Source organism: Myotis myotis, unplaced genomic scaffold, assembly GCF_014108235.1.
Source record: "Myotis myotis isolate mMyoMyo1 unplaced genomic scaffold, mMyoMyo1.p scaffold_m19_p_3, whole genome shotgun sequence".
In the NCBI taxonomy this organism is placed as follows: Eukaryota; Metazoa; Chordata; class Mammalia; order Chiroptera; family Vespertilionidae; genus Myotis; species Myotis myotis.
The window spans coordinates 109,992,871-110,014,017 of NW_023416335.1; the positions used below are offsets into that span (position 1 = coordinate 109,992,871).

At 50.0% G+C, this 21,147-nt stretch overlaps 1 protein-coding gene across 4 annotated transcripts in view; it reads right to left on the reverse strand.

The window, feature by feature from the left end:
* Positions 1–19,637, reverse strand: part of CENPJ (centromere protein J) — a 95,077-nt gene extending 75,440 nt beyond the window's left edge. For 2 of the 4 annotated variants that reach the window (XM_036299719.1, XM_036299718.1), the window contains exon 1: positions 19,551–19,637. The gene's annotated coding sequence lies outside the window, so the exon portion shown is untranslated. The remainder of the gene's footprint in view (positions 1–19,550) is intronic. The other 2 variants (XM_036299720.1, XM_036299722.1) reach the window with 2 other exon arrangements.
* Positions 19,638–21,147: the final 1,510 nt, after the last annotated feature.

Genomic DNA, 21,147 nt, shown 5'->3' on the forward strand with positions numbered 1-21,147 from the left:
TGGGCCCCCAGTCAATCCAATAAGAGGATATAATCATGGTACACATATATGCACATAATACAGGAGCACTTAAATATATTTAATAACTTCTAGAGGAATATAAGGGAATGACTGACATTGGTACGCTTTTATTAGGGAACTTGAACACCCCGCTGACTTCCAAACAAAAAATTAACAAGGAAACAGTGACTCTAAAGGACACACTGGATCAGATGGGTTTAATTGACATTTATAGAACATTTCACCCCAAAGCTGCAGAATATACATTCTTCTCAAGTGCACATGGATCGTTCACAAAGACAGATCACATGTTAGGATACAAAACAAGTCTCTACAAGTTCAAGAAGATTGAAATCATATCAAGCATCTTCTCAGATAATAAATGAATGAAATTAGAAATCAACTACAGTAAAAACAATCAAAATCACTCAAACACATGAAGGCTAAATAGCATGTTATTAAACAATGAATGAGTTACCAATGAGATCAAGAAAGAAGTCAAAAACTTCCTGGAAACAAACAAAAATGAACACACAACTACCCAAAATCTCTGGGACACAGCAAAAGGAAGTTCATAACATTACAGGCCTACCTCAAAAACAAAAACAAAAAAAAAACAAGAAAAACTAAAAATAAACTATTTAACCCTACAACTTAAAGAATTAGGAAGAGAACAAGAAAAGCCCAGAGTTAGTAGAAAGAAGGAAATAATAAAGATCGGAGCAGAAATAAATGACATAGAGACTAAAAGAACAATATAAAAAAAAAAAAAATCAAGAGCTGTTTCTTTGAAAACACAAACAAGATTGTTGAACCAGACTCATCAAGAAACAAGATAGTAGACCCAAATAAATAAAATCAAAAACTAAAGCATTTAGGCTGTTTCCAAATTTTAGCTATTGTAAATTGCACTACTATGAACATAGGGATACATATAACCTTTCTGATTGGTGTTTCTGTTTTCTTGGGATATATTCCTAGGGTATGCATGCATATAAGCATAACCAACAGATGCAAGTCACTGGGGACGGGGGGACGAAAGCAAGTGCTGGGGGGAGGAGGGGGGAGGGGAGTCCAGGGAGAGGTCAATGGGGGAAAAAAAGAGATACATGTACTACTATTTGTAATATCTTAAAAAAAAAAAAAAGATTTAAAAAAAAAACTAAAGCAGTGAAGTAACAACAGACACCACAGAAATACAAAGGATTGTAAGAAAACCCTATGAACAACTATATACCAACAAGCTGGACAATGTGAAGGAAATAAAAAAAATTCCCCCCCACCACAAAAAATATACAATCTATCAGAACTGAATCAGGAAGAATCAAAAAACCTAAATAGGCCAGTAACAACTGATGAAATAGAAGCAGTAATCAAAAAAATCTCAGCAAAAAAAGCCCTGGTCCAGATGGCTTCACAGGGGAGTTTTACCAAACCTTCAAAGGACAACTTACACTATCCTGCTCAAACTATACCAAAAATTCCAAAAGGAAGAAACACTTCCAAGCTCTGTTTATGAGGCCAACATTATCCTAATTTCAAAACCAGATAAAGACACTACAAGAAAGAGAACTATGGGTCAATATCCCTAATGAACATGGTTGTTAAAATCCTCAACAAAGTATTAGCAAATTGAATCCAGCAACATATTAAAAAGAATATACACCATGACCAAGTGGGATTTACTACAGGGTTGCAAGGCAAGTACAGTATTTGCAAATCAATACACATGATACATATCACATAAAAAGATTGAAAGACAAAATGATATGATCATATCAATTGATGCAGAAAAAGTATTCAACAAAATCCAACACCCATCTTACCTAATAATAGACGAACATGCAAATTGACCATTCCTTCGCTATGCCCACCAGCCAGTAGGATGAGTATGCAAATTAACCAAACAAAGATGGTGGTTAATTTGCATAAGTAGGTGCCCAGCAGCAATCAGAGCCTGCAATCAGAGCTGAGGGGTCCCCTGCCCAGGCCTAATGCCTTAACGAGTTAGGCCTGGGCAGGGGCGGAGCCGGCGATGGCGGGGAACAGGGGCAGAATCCGGCAATGGTGGGGAGCTAGGGGTCCCCTGCCCAGGCCTAACGCCTTGGCCACAGGCGTTAGGCCTGGACAGGGACGGAGCTGGCGATGGCAGGGAGCAGGGAGGGAGCCAGCAATGGCGGGGAGCTAGGGGTCCCCTGCCCAGGCCTAATGCCTCTGCCACAGGCGTTAGGCCTGGGCAGGGGCGGAGCTGGCAATGGCAGGGAGCGGGGGCTGAGCCGGGGATGGCGGTGAGTTGGGGATCCCCTGCCCAGGCCTAACACCTCAGTTAGAGGCGTTAGGCCTGGGCAGTGGCGGAGCCAGCGATGGCGATAGTGGGGAGCAGGGGCGGAGCCGGCGATGGCGGGGAGCAGGGAGGAAGCCAGCGATGATGGGGAGCAGGGGCAGAGCCAGTGATCATGGGAAGCAGGGGCGGATCTGATGATTGCAGGAGCTGGGGGTCCCCTGCCCAGGCCTAATGCCTCTGCCACAGGTGTTAGGCCTGGGCAGGGGCAGAGCGGACGATTGCGGGAGCTGGGGGTCCTCTCCCCAGGCCTAATGACTGGGCCAAAGGCGTTAGGCCTGGGCAGGGGCCAAGCTGGCAATTGGTGTGAACTACAGAGGAAATACCTTTTCTGACTGCTCATTGGCTAAGCTCCCTGTATGCCACTGGTAATATTCTTAGTAAGTTGGGTAATAAGAACCCAATAAGTGGGGGGGGGGGGGGGGGGGGGCGGGGGGAGATGGGGGTTTAATGGAGGGGATGAGGACACATTTGTAATACCTTAACTAATAAAGAATTTAAAAAAAGAACCCAATAAGGTGATCTAGGGTATTTTACCACACTCCTGGAGAAAAAAGGGAAGGTCCACTGCTGGAGGGTTAAGAAATGTCATATCCTGCCCTAGCCGGTTTTGCTCAGTGGATAATGCCTCGGCCTGCCCACGGCAGGGTCTGGGTTCAATTCTGACTAAGGGCATGTACCTAGTTTGCAGGCTCCTCCCTGGCCCAGGCCCAGGTCAGGGCTCATGCAGGAAGCAACCAATCAAAGTGGTCCTCTCATTTTGATGTTTCTCTCTGTCTTTCCCTTTCTCTTCCACATTCTCTAAAAATCAATGGAAATATATCCTCACGTGAGGATAAAAAAAAGAAAGAAATGTCATATCCTATGAAAGACACATCTTGAAAATGCCTAAAGAAAGCTGTCATTTTTTCATGGCGAAGGGACTTGAGTCCTTGTTGATGAAAACACCTTGCTGGCTGCGGTGACTGGCAGTGGCTGCAACAGCGGGGTGATGGGGCTTCCCCTGATCAGCCCAGTCGCCTCCCACAAAGGGAGGCCAGACTGTGGCTTAGGCCCGCTCCCCAAGGGGAGCAGGGATCGGGCCTAAGCCATCAGTAGGACATCCCTAAGGGCTCCCAGGATATGACAGGGGACAGGCTGGGCTGAGGGACTCCCCTCCAGTGCACAAATTTTTGTGCACTGGGCCTCTAGTTTTTTTTTATAAAAACTCTCAGCAAAGTGGGAATAGAGGGATCATACCTCAACATAATAAAGACCATATATGACAAACCTACAGCGAACATCATACTGAATGGGCAAAAACTAAAACCATTTCCCCTAATAGCAGGGACAAGACAGAAATGTCTGTTTTCACCACTATTATTTAATAGTGCTGGAAGTCCTAGCCGCAGCGATCAAACAAGAATAAAAGGCATCCAAATTGGAAAGGAGGAAGTGAAACTCTCATTATTTGCAGATGACATGATATTGTACACAGAAAACCCTAAAGGCCCCACCAAAAAATACTGGATTTAATAAAGGAATGCAGCCATGTAGCAGGATACAAAATCAATATCCACAGAGAAGGATAAGTACCACATGATCTCACTCATTTGAGAAATATAATGAACAACGTAAACTGATGAAGAAAAATAGATCCAGAGACATAGAAACATGGAACAGATGGTCAAACGTCAGAGGGAAGGCAGGGGTGTGTGTGTTGGGGGGTGGGGGGGTTAGGGTTAAGAGATCAACCAAAGGACTTGTATGCAGCATATAAGCATAACCACTGGACACAGAGAGTGAGGACATGTGCTGGGGAGTGGGAGCAGCTGTGGAGAGATAGATCAATGGGGGGAAAAGGAGACATATGTAATACTTTCAACAATAAAGAATTTAAATTTTTTTTTAAATCCCAGCTCATGGAAGGATGCAAAAAAAAAAAAAAAGCAAAGCATCAACACCCAGAAATTGATGGCATTTTTTACACAATAATGAATTCTCAGAAAGAGAAACTAAATAAGCAATCCCATTTACCATTGAAACAAAAAAATTAAGATACTTAGGAATAAACTTAACCAGAGGTAAAAGATTTGTACTCGGAAAGCTACAATACATTGAAAAAAGAGACAGAGGAAGATATAAATAAGTGGAAGAATCTACCATGTTCATGGATTGGTACAATTAATATCATTAAAATGTCCATACCACACAAAGCAATCTACAGATTCAATGCAATCCTTATCAAAACAACAACAGCATAGTTCACAGATCTAGAATAAACACTCCAAAAATGCATATGAAACCAAAAAAGACCCTGAATAGCTAAAGCAATCATGAAAAAGCAGAACAAAGTTGTAGGGATCACAATACCTGATATAAAGTTATACTACAAAGCTACTGCACCAAAACAGCCTGGTACTGGCACAAGAACAGGATCAATGGAACAGAACAGAGACCCCAGAAATCGACCCAAGTCATTATGCTCAATTATATATTTGACAAAGGAGGCAAGAACATACAGTTGAGGCAAGACAGTCTCTTCAATAAGTGGTGTTGGTAAAATTGAAAAGATAGATGCAAAAAAATGAAACTAGACCACACAAGAATGAACTCAAAATGTATATGACTTCAATTTAAATGTAAGGCATGAAACCATAAAAATCCTAGAAGAAACCATAGGCAGCAAAATCTCACACATCTCTCATAGCAATATGTTTATGGATACATCTCCTAGGTCAGTGGTCGGCAAATTCATTAGTCAACAGAGCCAAATATCAACAGTACAATGATTGAAATTTCTTTTGAGAGCCAAATTTTTTCAACTTAAACTATATAGGTAGGTACATTGTTATTATCTTAATTAGGGTACTCCTAAGGCTTAGGAAGAGCCACGCTCAAGGGGCCAAAGAGCCGCATGTGGCTCGCAAGCCGCAGTTTGCCAACCATGGTCCTAGGGCAAAGGAAACCAAGGAGAAAATTAAAAAATGGGACTACATCAAAATAAAAAGCTTCTGCACAGCAAAAGAAACCATCAACAAAACAAAAAGGGAGCCCACTGTATGGGAGAGCATTTTTGGCAATGATACATCTGATAAAGGAACTCATGCAATTTAACAAAAGGAAGGCAAACAACCCAATTAAAAAATGGGCAACGAATCTAAACAGACACTTCTCCAAAGCTGACATACAGATGGCCAAGAGACATATGAAAAAATGCTCAAAGTCACTGATCATCAGAGATATACAAATTAAAATGAAAATGAGGTATTACCTCATACCTGTCAGAATGGCTATCATGAACAAATCAGCAAATGACAAGTGCTGAGGAGGATATAGAGAAAAGGGAACCCTAGTACACTGCTGGTGGTAATGCAGACTGGTATAGCCATTATAGAAAACAGTATGGAGTTTCCTCAAAAAATTAAAAATGGAACGTCCATTTGATGCAGTGATCCCACTTCTAGGAATATATCCTAAGAGACCCAAAACACCAATCAGAATGAAGGTATGCATCCCTATGTTCATAGCAGCACAATTTACAATAGCTAATATCTGGAAACAGCCCAGTTGTCAACAGTAGATGAGTGGATAAAAAAGATGTAGTACATTTATACCATGGAATACTATACAGCAGTAAAAAGAAGGATCTCTTACCCTTTGAGTTAACATGGCTGGACCTGGAGAGTATTATACTAAGCAAAATAAGCCAGTCAGAGATAAACAAGTATCACATGATCTCACTCATATGTGGAATCTAATGAACAGAATAAACTGATAAACAAAATAAATCCAGAGACATAGAAGTATAGAACAGACTGTGGAATCTCAAAGGGAAGGCAGGGGTGGATGGGTCGGTGGGAAGAGATCAACCGAAGAACTTGTGTGCATCTATCCTATATATAAAAGGCTAATATGCAAATAGACCAAACAGCAGAACAATAGAACAACCAGTCGTTATGATGTGAGCTGACCACCAGGGGGCATGCGCAGAACATGGCGGGCATCGGCAGCAGGCGGCAGAGCATGGAACATGTCAGGTGTTGGTCACAGCAGGATGGTGGAGCAGGCGAGAGGGGGTGCCAAACCATGGCGGGGTGCTGGTCGCTGTCATCAGGGCAAGCCTCTGGTGGTTACTGAAAATTCTCTGCTCCCACACACCGCAGTCCCGCCCAGTGCTCGCACATGCTGCTGGTGCTGGCCCCAATCGCACCCGCTGCCGCTCACACCCACTGCCAGCCCCAATCACTCAGCGCCATCAGCGGGTACAAGCAGTGGCTGCCGGCCCCGATTGCCCCTCAGGGCTTCTCCACCTCCCCCTGTTCCTAAGGGGTGATCGGGGCCAGCAGCCCCCTCTCACACCTGCTGCCAGCGCCAGCCCCACTCATACCTGCAGCTGGTGCCAGAGCCACCACTCACACCCACTGCTGCCCAGCGCGGGTCCCAATCGCCCCTGAGGGCTTCTCCACCTCCCCCTGCTCCTGAGGGGCAACTGGGGCAGTAGCCGCCACTCGCACCTGCTGATGGCGCTGGCCCAGCTTGCACCCGCTGCTGGCACTGGCCCCAATCACTCCACGCCATCAGAAGGTGCAAGCGGGGCTGGCACAGTCAGCACGTGGGAGTGGCAACGGCAGGAGTGGGGCTGCTGGCAGACAGGGGACTGGGGGCCACGGCAGAATGGGCCGGCCAAAACCCACCCCTGTGCCCACTGCAGCCTGGCAGCCCACAGTTTCTTTCAAGGTGCAAGAATTCGTGCACTGGGCCACTAGTCCTATCTAATAAAAGAGAAACATGGTAATTAGCCATACATCCGCTACCCTTCCAATTGGCTAATCAGGGCGATATGCAAATTAACTGCCAACTAAGATGGCGGTTAACCGCCAACAAAGATGGAGGTTAATTTGCATATGTAGGCACAATGCTGGGAGGCGAAAGGGAAAGGACGGAAGAAGCCCCCTGCCACTGACGGTGATCAGAAACCCAGGGGGGAGCTAAGAGCCGGGGGCAGGGAACCCGGTGCCTTTGCCGCCAGGCCAGTAATAGCGGGAAGCAGGGGTGGAGCCGGCAATGGGAGCTGGGCAGGGGCGGAGCCGGCAGTCCGGGGAGCTGGGGGTCCCCTGCCCAGGACTAAGGCCTTGGCCAGAGGCTTAGGCCTGGGCAGGGGCGGAGCCTGCAACCGCGGGGAGCTGGGGGTCCCCCTGGGCAGGGGCGGAACCAGCCATCCCGGGGAGCAGGGGCGGAGTCAGCAATCGTGAGTGGCTGGGGGTCCCCTGCCCAGGCCTAATGCCTTGGCCAGAGGCGTTAGGTCTAGGCAGGGGCAGAGTCAGCGATCGTAGGGAGCTGGGGGTCCCCTGCCCAGGCCTAATGCCTTGGCCAGAGACATTAGGCCTGGGCAGGGGCAGAGCCTGCAACAGGAGAGCTGGGGGTCCCCTGCCCAGGCCTGACACCTCTGCCGGAGGCCTCAGGCCTGGGCAAGGGGCCGATCTGGCGATTGGAGGGTGATGAGGGTCAACTCCTCTGGCCGAGGCATCAGGCCTGGGTGGGGGGCGGAGCCAGCAATCAGAGGGGGCTGGGGCTTCCCTGCCCAGGCCTGACACCTCTGCCGGAGGCCTCAGGCCTGGGCAAGGGGCCGATCCAGCGATTGGAGGGTGATGAAGGTCAGCTCCTCTGGCCAAGGCATCAGGCTGGGCAGGGGGCGGAGCCTGTGATTGGGGGGATATGAGGGTCCCCTGCCCAAGCCTGAAGCCTGGGTCAGAGGCGTCAGGCTTGGGCGGGGGGTGGAGCAAGCGATCAGAGGGAGATGGGGGTCCCCTGCCCAGGCCTGATGCCTGGGCCAGAGGCATCAGGCCTGGGCGGGGTCAGAGCCAGTGATGGGGGGAGATGGGGGTCCCCTGTCCAAGCCTGACACCTCTGGCGGAGGCGTCAGGCCTGGGCAAGGGGCTGATCAGGTGATTGGAGTGTGATGTGGGTCGACGCCTCTGGCCGAGCCATCAGGCCTGGGCAAGTGCGGAGCCGGTGATGGGGGTTGGGGGGAGAGAGGGTGGTCCCTTGCCCAGGCCTAAATCCTGGGCCAGAGGCATCAGGCCTGGGCCAGGGGCGGAGCCGGCAATCGGAGGGGTCTGGGGGTCCCCTGCCCAGGCCTGATGCCTGGGCCAGAGGCATCAGGCCTGGGCAGGGGGCAGAGCCAGTGATCAGGGGGAAATGAGGGTCCCCTGCAGAGGCGTCAGGCCTGGGCAAGGGGCCAATCCTGCGATTGGAGGGTGATGGGAGTCAACGCCTTGGCAGAGGCGTCAGGCCTGGGTGGAGGGTGGAGCCGTCAATCGGAGGGATGTGTGGGTCCCCTGCTCAGGCTTGATACCTGGGCCAGAGGCATCAGGCCTGGACGGGGGGTGGAGCCAGCTATGGGAGGGAGATGGGGGTCCCCTGCCCAGGCCTTACACCTCTGGCAGAGGCATCAGGCCTGGGCAAGGGGCCAATCTGGCAATCGAAGGGTGATGGGGGTCGACGCCTCTGCCCAAGGCATCAGGCCTGGGCAAGGGTGGAGCCCGTGATCAGGGGAGATGGGGTTCCCCTTCCCAGGCCTGAAGCCTGGGCCAGAGGCGTCAAGCCTAGGGTGGGGGTGGGTGGGGTGCCAAGCCGCAGATTGGTGTAAACTACAGAGGAAGCACCTTTTCTGACCGCTCATTGGTTAAGCTCCCTGTCTGCCACTGGTAATATTCTTAATAACTTGGGTTATAACAATCCAAAACGGTGATCTAGGGTTTTTCATCACACTCCTGGTGAAAAAAACGAAGGTCCGCTGCTGGAGGGCTAAGAAATGTCATATCCTGCCCTAGCCACTTTGGCTCAGTGGATAATGCCTTGGCCTGCCGATGGCAGGGTCTGGGTTCAATTCTGACCAAGGGCATGTACCTAGGTTGCAGGCTCCTCCCTGGCCAGGGCTCAGGTAAGGGCTCATGCAGGTGGCAACCAATCAAAGTGTTCCTCTCATTTTAATGTTTCTCTCTGTCTTTCCCTTTCTCTTTCACATTCTCTAAAAATCAATGGAAACATATCCTCAGGTGAGGATAAAAAAATAATAAAGAAATTATTATTATCTGAAAGACACATCTTGAAAATGCCTAAAAAAAGTTGTCATTTTTTCATGGTGACGGGACTGGAGTCTGTGTTGATGAAAAAACCTTGCTGGCTGCAGTGACTGGCAGTAGCTGCAGCAGCAGGGTTATGGGGCTGGTTCCTTCCCCTGATCAGCACAGTCACCTCCCACAAAGGGAGACCAGACAGCAGTTTAGGCCCGCTCCCCAAGGGGAGCAGGGAGCGGGCCTAAGCTGTCAATAGGACATCCCCTGAGGGTTCCCAGAATGTGAGAGGGGGCAGGTTGGTCTGAGGGACACTCCCCCCCCAGTGCACGAATTTCGTGCACCGGGCCCCTAGTACATATATAAAAGCCTAAGCGACCGAACAGCCAGTCGATCAGTTGCTATGATGCGCACTGACCACCAGGGGGCAGACGCTCAACACAGGAGCTGCCCCTTGGTGGTCAGTGCACTCCCACAGCAGGAGTGCCACTCAGCTGACCGACCCATCCCGGTGGCCCACCAGCCCAGAGGCAGCTACTCACTCCCTCAGTAGTCCTACAGGTTCAATCTCCCTCAGTAGTCCTGCCGGCACCGACAGACCAGCACCTCGCCCACGATCCCAACAGCACTGCCAGCCTCCTGGAAGTTGGCCTCGGGCACCATGCCACTTCCCTTCCCTAGACACTCTGCATGGAAGAAACGATATAAAAGCTTCCACCAAGTGGCTCCCGACAACTGGTGCAAACATCAGCAGGACAGATCTGTATCCTGGCCGGCAAGGGCATACCACCGCCCACCTGGAGGGCCGATCCCGTCCTGGCCTCCCCAACCCTCCTCAGAACGAGTGCTAAACACAGGGCTCACAGCTGGCAAGAGCTGCGGTGGTGGCGCGAGCCTTTCCCGATCAAGACTGACTGAGCGCGAGCTCCGCAGCAGGTGCAGTGGGGCCAGGATGAGTGGGAGCAGCCGGCAGGAGCAGCAGGCGGCATTGGACTGCTGGTTTCGGCCCAATCCCTGCAGGCCATGCCAAGGGACCCCACCTGTGCACAAATTCGTGCACCAGGCCTCTAGTAGATACATAACCATGAACACAGACAATAGGGTGGTGTGAAGGCCTGGGGTGGAGGACAAGAGTGGGCTAGAAGGTATCAATGAGGGGAAAAGGGGGACATATGTAATACCTTCAATAATAAAGATTTAATGTAAAAAGTATAATAAAAAAGTGAACCTTAAAAAAATAAATAACAGTTCCAAGACCCGACATTAGCACTAGCCTGCCTTGCTTCACAGCTTGGCCTCTCCTGTGCACTTCTAAGCCCAATACAAGTAGCAATCATCTGCAGATCACTCTATGGCACCTTCCCGGTAACCCGAGGCAGTGGCTGACTTTGTAACTCTTGGGAGGCCCCAGAGCCAGTGCACCCAGTGGACAGCTTCAGACCTTACCATATTACAACTCTACACATCCACAAGCAAAACACTCAAGGGGCAGACTCAGTGAGCACCAAATCCTCACTTGAAGCAAGTCCTGCTCCATAGGGGGGTTTCTTGCACAGCAGCTCTCCCACTGTATTTGCAGCTGGTCCTCACAGCCAATTGGCCTAGAGGTCAATTCCTCCCAGTGACACCAACAGCAATCAAGTCTCAACTATAAGACTGTGCCCACAGTCCACACAGCTACACACCTAGAGTGCCCAGCTCAGGTAATTGGGAGGCTGAGCCACTGGGCCCTACAGGACACCTAATATACAAGGCCACTCTACCAATCCAGGAGACAGTGCAGCTCTACCTAATACAATGAAACAAACATAAGGAAGCAGCCAAAATGCAGAGACAAAGAAACACATCACAAATGAAAGAACAGAAGAAATCTCCAGAAAGAAAACTAAATAAAATGGATGCAAGCAAACTACTAGATACAGAGTTCAAAACAATGGTTATTAAGATTGCTCAAGATGTTAATGAGAGCTTCAGTGATCTTAATGTGAATTTCAAAAATCTTCGTGAGACCATCAAAGAAATGAAAAAGACCAGTCATAAAGTGAGCATACACTAACTAAAATAAAGAATAATTTATAGGAATTCAACAATAGAGTAGAGGATTCTGAGAATCAAATCAACAATGTGCAATATAAAGAAGCAAAAAACACCTATGCAAAAGAGTAAAAAGAAAAAAGAGAAAAAAAAAGAAAAAAGAATCCAAAAATATGAAGATAGTGTAGGGAGCCTCTGAGACAACTTGAAGCATACCAACATTTACATCATGGGGGTGCTGAAAAGAGACGAGAGGGAGCAAGAAATTGAAAACCTATTTGAAGAAATAATAACAGAAATTTTCCCCAACCCAGTGAAAGAAATAAACTTCCAAGTCCAAGAAGCACAGCAAGTCCCAAACAAGAGAAACCCAAAGAGGACCACACCAAAACACATCATCATTAAAATGTCAAAGATTAAAGACAAAGAGAGAATCTTAAAAGCTGCAAGAGAAAAGCAGTTAGTTACTTACAAAGGAATGCCCATATGACTGTCAGCTGATTTCTCAACAGAAACTTTGCAAGCCATAAGGGAGTGGCAAGAAATATTTAAACTGAGTGCCTACAACCAAGATTACTCTATCCAGCAAAGCTATCATTTAGAATTGATGTCAGATAAAGAGCTTCACAGATAAGAAAAAGCTAAAGAAGTTCATCACCACCAAAACAGTATTACATTAAATGTTGAAGGGTATTCCTTAAGAAGAGGAGGAAGAACAGGAAGAAAAAGAACCAAAATATCAACAATAAAATAGTAATAAATACATATCTATCAACAATTGAATCTAAAAATCAAAATAAACGAAGAAATCTAATGAACAAAATAAACTGATGAATAAAACAGAACCAGAGGCATGAAACAGATTGACAAATCTCCAAAAGAAAGGGGACAGGGCCGGGGGAAGGAGATGTGGCGGGGAATAAACCAAAGATCTTATATGCATACTAGAGGCCCAGTGCACAGATTTGTACACACTGAAAGAAAATTAATTAGAATAAATATTTTAGAGGCTGGGGAGGGAACGCGTGAGGTTGGCTCCAGGGCCAGTCCAGCCCGTGTCTCGCCCAGTTCCGATCAATTGGCCAGACCACAGCAGCAAGTTAACCTACCAGTTGGAGTGTCTGCCCCCTGGTGGTAAGTGCATGTCATAGCAAACAGTTGAAACGGTTGGACACTTAGCATATTAGGCTTTTATATGTAGACTGGAGGCCTGGTGCACAAAAATTTGTGCACTCGGAGGGAAAGGGGGTCCCTCAGCCAGGCCTGTGCCCTCTCGCAGTCTGGGACCCCTCGGGAGATAATGACCTGCTGGCTTAGTCCTGCTCCCGGGTGGCAGAGGGCAGGCCCAATCTCTAGGTGCAGCCCCTGATCGGGCTCAGAGCAGGGCCGATTGGGGAGTTGGGGCGCCGCCCCAAGTCATGCACAGAGCAGGGCGATCGGGAGGTTGTGATGCTACCCTCAGTCACGCTCATGGTAGGGCCGATTGGGAGGTTGGGGCACCATCCCGTCACACTCAAGGCAGGGTCGATGGGGAGGTTGCGGCGCAACCCCGTCACGCACAGAGCAGGGCCAATCAGGGGGTTGGGGCACTGCCCCCTGTCACTCACACAGCAGGGCCCATCGGGGGGGTTGGGGCTCTGTACCCTGTCACGCACAGAGCAGGGCCCAACAGGGGGTTGGGGCACTGCCCTCTATCACCCACAGAGGAGGGCCAATCAGGGGGTTGGGGCGCCGCCACTCTCACACTCAGGGCAGGGCCAATGGGGAGGTATGGCTCTACCCCATCACACACAGAGCTGGGCCCATGGGGGGGGGGGGGGAGGTTGGGGCACCGCACCCTGTCACACACAGAGCAGGGCTGATCAGGGAGTTGGGGCGCCGCACCCTGTCACACACAGAGCCGCAGGACGATCAGGGGGTTTGGGCACTGCCCCCTGTCACGCTGATCCCGGTGCCTGGAGGCCTCGCAACTCTGCCGATCCCGGTGCTGGGAGGCATATTACCCTTTTACTATATAGGGTAGAGGCCTGCTGCACGGGTGGGGGCCGGCTGGTTTGCCCTGAAGGGTGTCCTGGATCAGGGTGGGGGTCCCCACTGGGGTGCCTGGCCAGCCTAGGTGAGGGGATGATGGCTGTTTGCAGCTGGTCACACACCCTTCAGGGTGGGTGTCCCCACTGGGGTGCCTGGCCAGTCTGGGTGAGGGGCTGAGGGCTGTTTTCAGGCTGGGGGTGACTGAAGCTCCCAACCACTCCTTTTTTCCTTTTTTTTTTTTATATTCTGGGCCAGCTTTAGCTTTGAGGCTTGGCTCCAGCTCTTAGGCCTCTGCTGCTGAAAGTAGGTTTCTGGCCTTTGATTACAATGTTGCGATCCTCCTGGCTGAAGCCCGGCGGACTAAAGCAGGTTTCTGGGGTTTTGTTTAGCTTCTATATTTGTTACATAGTTGCTTAGAGTTGCAGCTCAGAGGACTGCAGCGGCAGGCAGGTACGTTGGAGTCCTCCGTCACTGAAGCAAGCAAGCCTCATGTTAGTTTCAAGCTGTCTGGCTGCCGGCCGCCATCTTGGCTGGCAGTTAATTTGCATATCACCCTGATTAGCCAATGGGAAGGGTAGCGGTCGTACGCTAATTACTAAGTTTCTCTTTTATTAGATAGGACTAGAGGGCCAGTGCACAAAAATTTGTGCACTCGGGGGCGGGGGGGGTCCCTCAGCCCGGCCTGTGTCCTTTCGCAGTCTGGGACCCCTCGGGAGATAATGACCTGCTGGCTTAGGCCTGCTCCCGGGTGGCAGAGGGCAGGCCTAATCCCTAGGTGCAGCCCCTGGTCGGGCTCAGAGCAGGGCGATTGGTGAGTTGGGGCGCCGCCCCCTGTCATGCACAGAGCAGGGCGGATTGGGAGGTTGCGATGCCACTCTCAGTCACGCTCAGGGTAGGGCCGATTGGGGGGTTGGGCCACCGGCCCCTGTCACACTCAAGGCAGGGTCGATGGGGAGGTTGCGGTGCCACCCCATCACACACAGAGCAGGGCCAATCAGGGGGTTGGGGCGCTGCCCCCTGTCACACACAGAGCAGGGCCCATCAGGGGGTTGGGGAGCTCCCCCTGTCACACACAGAGCAGGGTCAATCAGGGGGTTGGGGAGCTCCCCCCTGTCACGCACAGAGCAGGGTCGATAGGGGGTTGGGGAGCTCCCCCCTGTCATGCACAGAGCAGGACCCATCAGGGGGTTGGGGAGCTCCCCCCTGTCACGCACAGAGCAGGGCCCATCAGGGGGTTGGGGAACTCCCCCCTGTCACTCACAGAGTAGGGCCGATCAGGGGTTTGAGGAGCTCCCCCTTGTCACTCACAGAGTAGGGCCAATAGGGGAGTTAGGGCACCGCCCCCTGTCACACACAGAACAGGGCCGATCAGGGGGTTGGGGAGCTCCCCCCTGTCACTCACAGAGTAGGGCCGATAGGGGAGTTGGGGCACCGCCCCGTCACACACAGAGCAGGGCCGATCAGGGGGTTGGGGCGCCGCCACTCTCACACTCAGGGCAGGGTCGATGGGTAGGTTATGGCTCTACCCCATCACACACAGAGCAGGGCCCGTGGGGGGCGGAGGGGCAGGGGGGTTGGGGCGCCGCCCTCTATCACCCACAGTGCTGGGCCGATCAGGGGGTTGGGGCGCCGCCACTCTCACACTCAGGGAAGGGCCAATGGGGAGGTTATGGCTCTACCCCGTCACACACAGAGCAGGGCCCGTGGAGTGGGGGTGTTGGGGCGCCGCACCCTGTCACACACAGAGCCGCAGGGCGATCAGGGGGTTGGGGAGCTCCCACCTATCAGGCACAGAGCAGGGCTGATCAGGGGGTTGGGGCGCCTTCCCCTGTCACGAACAGAGCAAGGCCGATAGGGAGGTTGTGGCCCCGCCCCCTGTCACACACAGAGCAGCAGGGCAATCAGGGGGTTTGGGCGCTGCCCCATCACACTGATCCTGGTGCCTGGAGGCCTCGCGGCTCCGCTGATCCCGGTTCTGGGAGGCATATTACTCTTTTACTATATAGAATAGAGGCCTGGTGCATCGGTGGGGGCTGGCTTGTTTGCCCTGAAGGGTGTCCTGGATCAGGGTGAGGTTCCCCACTGGGGTGCCTGGCCAGCCTGGATGAGGGGATGATGGCTGTTTGCAGCTGGTCACACACCCTTCAGGGTGGGGGTCCGCACTGGGGTGCCTGGCCAGCCTGGATGAGGAGATGATGGCTGTTTGCAGCTGGTCACACACCCTTCAGGGTGGGTGTCCCCACTGGGTGCCTGGCCAGTCTGGGTGAGGGCTGAGGGCTGTTTTCAGGCTCACAGGTGACTGAAGCTCCCAACTGCTCCTTTTTTTCTTTTTATTCTGGGCCAGCTTTAGCTCTGGCTCCAGCTCTGAGGCCTCTCTCTGCTGCTGAAAGCAGGTATCTGGTTTGTCTGGGTTCTATAATCGAAACAATGTATAACTCCAGCTCTGAGATCCCGGCGGGATGAAAGCTGGTTTCTGCGGTTTTGTTTAGCTTCTATATTTATTACAATGTTTCTTAAACTGCAAGCTCAGAGGCCGGCAAGGCAGGCAGGAACATTGGAGTCCTCCGTCACTGAACAAGCAAGCCTCATGTTAGTTTCACGCTGCCAGCTGCCGGCCGCCATCTTGGCTGGCAGTTAATTTGCATATCTCGCTGATTAGCCAATGGGAAGGGTAGCGGTCGTATGCCAATTGCCATGTTTCTCTTTTATTAGATAGGACTAGAAGCCTGGTGCACAAAATTCATGCAGTTGGGGCGGTGGGGGTCTCTCAGTCTGGCCTGTGCCCTCTCACAGTCCAGAACCCCTTGGGTACATCCAGAGGGATCAGGCCTAAGCTGGCAGTCAGACATCCCTCTCACAGTCCGGGGCTCTGGCAGTCCAGGACCCTTTACTCCTTACTGCCCGCCTTCAGTAGAGGCGGGAGGGCTCCAGCCACCGCCACTGTGTTCACCAGCCATGAGGCTGGCTTCTGGCTGAGCGGCACTCCCCCGGTGAAAGTGCACTGACCACCAGGGGGCAGCTCCTGTGTTGAGCGTCTGCCCCTTTGGTGGTCAGTGTGTGTCATAGCAACTGGTTGTTCCACTGTTTGGTCGATTTGCATATTAAGCTTTTATTATATAGGATATGCATTACCTATGGACACAGAAAACAAGGTGGTGAAGACCTCGGGCAGGGCGGGAACCTGGTGGAGGGGGGCAATGGGAGGAATAAAGGGGATATCTGTAATACTCTCAACAATAAAGTTTTTTTTAAAGTGTTTCAAGGAATAAAGGGCTATGTTAATGCTGCTAATTGATGAAAGGCGAGAACTAAGAACTGACCTTAAAATTTAGCAAAGCAAAGGTCATAACTTGAAAGCAGCTGAGGAGAGGTGGCAAAAGTTTGAATGGAGGGGATACATGAAAGAGTAAGAAACTGGAGACAGTGAGTATAGTTCTTTCCAGGAGTTTCGTTATAAAGAGAAGAAAATAAATAGCATAGCAGCTAAACAGGGAAGCAAGGAGAAGAGAGAGATTTTTTAAGACAGATGAAATAGCCCTGGCGTGTGTAGCTCAGTTGGTTGGAGCATCATTCAGTACAGCAAAATGCGGCAGGTTTGATTCCTGGTCAAGACACATACCTAGGTTGCGGGTTGGATCCCCAGCAGGGGCATGTACTGGAGGCAGCCAATTGATGTTTCTCCCTCACATCAATGTTTCTCTCTCTCTCCCTCTCTCTCTCTCTCTCTCTCTCTCTCTCTCTCTCTGTCTCTCTCTGTGTCTCTGTTATCTCTCTCTCTCTCTCTCTCACTCTCTCTCTCTCTCAAAAATCAATAAAAATATATCCCCGGGTGAGGATTAAAAAAAAGAAGAAGAAATAAAAACATGTTTGTAGGCTGATGAGGATGGAGAGAGGGGAGGCCTCCCATAGCCATGTCTTTGAGAGGAGAGCTGAGCGATCTAGTACCAAAGTGGAATTTTTCAGACCTAATTCTAGACTTTATCAAGGTAATACAACAAAAAGTATATAAACCAAAGGCAAACAAACATGTATTTAGCTTCATACCTAGTGTCTGAAAAACATATACAAAAGATATAAACAGGAAAATAAAGAGACCCAAATATTAAAATGTGCTCATCTTCATTCAACTGACTAGAAATTGAAAGTTACAACATACTATTTTTCACATACTCTGTTGGCAAAGACTAAAACCTGATAACACCCAGTATAGAAAAGAGAAACTCTTTCATAAAGTATTACCTAGGAAGGTAAACTGGTACAACCTTTTGAAGGGCAATTTGACAATATCTATCCAAACTGTAAATGCACAGAAACTTTGACTCAGTCCCTATTCGGACGCCAAAAAAAAAAAAGAAACTTTGACTCAGCAATTTCACATCTAGGCATTTTGTGCTATATTAGCACAAGTTCACATTTGTAATAAACTAAAATTAACTTAAATGTCCATTAACAGGGGCCCAGCTAATTATGGTATTCAGATTAAGTAGTCATTAAGGAGAATAAGTAAGTTCGTTAAGTGCTGACATAGAAGTACTGAATATAACCAACAGAATATATATTAATTGACAAAAGCAAAATGGAGAGCAGTGCATGAGAGAGAGAAAATACAATTACATAGTCCTGTGTAGTCCAATATGGTAGCCATGTGTCACATAAAGCTACTGAGCACTTGAACTGTGGCTAATGTAGCTGAAGAACTAAAACACAGAGGGTGTCAAAAATGTGGATTTAATGGATTTTTTTAATGAGACTGCAGGTTCCCTTGTCGCTTCATTGCACTGTATGACTCACAATGAAAATACCTGTGCTCCCAAATGTGATGAAGAGTATTTGTGTCAGTCTGTGAACATGAAACAAATGATCCAGGAGACTTGCACAGCCATGTAGTAAATGAACATGCATGTAAATTAATATACTTAAGCCGAAACCGGTTTGGCTCAGTGGATAGAGCGTCGGCCTGTGGACTGAAAGGTCCCAGGTTCGATTCCGGTCAAGGGCATGTACCTGGGTTGCGGGCACATCCCCAGTAGGAGATGTGCAGGAGGCAGCTAATCGATGTTTCTCTCTCATCGATGTTTCTAGCTCTCTATCTCTCTCCCTCCCTCTCTGTAAAAAATCAATAAAATATATATTTTTTTAAAAAAATTAATATACTTAAGTGCGAGTTAACAATGGACAACATGGACAGTATAGCTTCTTGAGCAAAATTACCTTTGACAGATGTAAAAACTTCTTTGTACGTCAAGTATGTGGTTTTCCTAGAACAGGCAGTGTTCGATGTTAATATGCTATTGAACATATTAAAATTTTCCTCATGTTTGTGATGAATATGGGAAAATCTTTTCAATTATCCTAGAATACTACAAACATTTGAATTCACATGTATCTGAAGGGGTTTATGTATGTCAATACTGTGAATATTCAGCAGGCAAACTGAAGATCTTAAAATTCATCCGGACTGCAAACATTCATCTGACTTACTTCATAAGTGTAATGACTACTTGATGAGGTTTGGAAATGGAGAAATTACTAAGTCCATGAGACAACTATATCATTCTGTTTAACTAACATAACATTAATGTAAAGTCATAAATATGACTTTTTTGGAGATGTCAAAAAAAGAAAATGGATTCCATTAAATCCATATTTTTGACACCCTCCGTTTTCTGAAGCAGGGGAAAAGTGGACAGACTCAATTAATTCAAAACCACGCTCAGACCGTGAGAAGGTACCGGCTGGTCGAGGAGGTGACGGTGTATTAGGCCTCCAAAATGCACCTCCTCAAAAGCCACAGCAGAGCTCCCTGGAGTGATGGAGACCGGCCCTTGCGGAGGACAGAAAGCAACGTCACAGCACCCTCGCGCGGCAAGCAGACCGAGTCTCTGCGCCTAGCAGCAGCTTAGAGCGTGGCCAAGACCTCCGCAGTGAGAAACGGAGGCTCCCCACGAAACGCCGTTAACCTGGAACAGACGTTGGCCACGCCCCGCGGCCCCGGCCCGATGCGGATCCTCCCGCGCGCCGCAGACCCTCTCAGGTGCGGAGCGTCGAAACCCCCAGCTCCCCCGCTCCCTAAGCCCACGTACTACCTCTCCGAAGTCCCCGGGCCGCTCAGTCCGCTCAAGCCAAAGCCGGAGTCGCCGCAGCAGATACGAAAGAGCCGCCACAATCACCGCCTCCAAGGGAGCCCCGCCCCTGAACCAAGGGCTCCTGGGAAATGTAGTGCCCACCGGACCCTCTACGCCTGTCCTCGGGCACCACTAGGCTCACGCAAACTACTATTCCCAGCGACGTCACAGCGGGGGATGTTACCTAGGGGATTCGGGCGGGCATCTTCCTCCCCGGGCAGCAGGGAGGGCGGGGCGTATGGAAAACTGTTTCTTGAGTAAACTCCGCCATAGACCGGAAGACAAGCCCCTTTGAAAACTGGGAGCGCGCCTAGAGAGAAGAACCCCTCCAGTGTGGAGGCGTAGCGGAGCACCCAGCAACGCTTGTAGTCGGAGTGTGGGAGGAGGGGCCTTTTGCTTACCGTTGGCCTGTTTGAGAGGTTTGACTTTTCTGTTTTCTGCTTTGGTTGAGTGTGACTCAGTAAAGGGGAAAAATTGGCCACACAATTTTTAAAAATCACTTTTTAGTTTTCAGTTATAGTTGACATATTATATTAGTTTCAGGTGGACATTCCAGTAATTAAACATTATATAACTGATTAAATGATCATCCTGATCTCATTGTTATCTGACACTATACATAGTTATTAGAATACTAGAGGCCCGGAGCACAAAAATGTGTGCACTCAGGGGGGGTCCCTCAGCCCGGCCTGTGCCCTCTCGCAGTCTGGGACCCTTCGGAGGATGTCCACCTGCTGGCTTAGGCCCGCTCCCTGGGGGATCAGGACCAAGCTGGCAGTCAGACATTCCTCTGGCAGCCCAGGAGCCCTCGAGGGATGTCCACTTACCAACAGGGAGCAGGCCTAAGCTACAGTCGGACATCCTTAGTGCTGCTGAGGAGGCGGGAGAGGCTCCCACAACCACCGCTGTGCTGGCAGCCATCAGCCTGGCTTGTGGCTGAGCAGAGCTCCCCCTGTGGGAGTGCACTGACCACCAGGGGACACCTCCTACATTGAGCGTCTGCCCCCTGGTGGTCAGTGTATGTCATAGTGACCAGTCATTCCCAGTCGTTCTGCTGTTAGGGTCAATTTGCATATTACCCTTTTATTATATACGCTAGAGGCCTGGTACACGAGTGGGGGCCGGCTGGTTTGCCCTGAAGGGTGTCCCAAATCAGGTGGGGGTCCCGCTGGGGTGCCTGGCCAGCCTGGGTGAGGGGCTGATGGGTGTTTGCTGGCTGGTCACACCCCCTTCAGAGTGGGGGCCCCCACTGGGGTGCCTGGCCAGTCTGGGTGAGAGGCTGAGGGCCGTTTTCAGGCTGGCAAGGCCCCCCAGCAACGGAAGCTCCCAGCCTCTCCTTTTTTTCTTTTTTCTTTTTATTCTGGGATTTAGTTACCGTCTATAATTGAAACTTTGTAGCCTTGAGTGGAGCTCAGAGCTAGCCAAGGCGGACGGGAAGCTTGGCTTCCTCCATTGCCAGGGGCAACCCAAGCTTCCTGCTGGCTCCAGCTCTGTGGACACGGCCGACTGAAAGCAGGTATCTGGGGTTTATCTATCTTCTATAATTGAAATTTTGTTG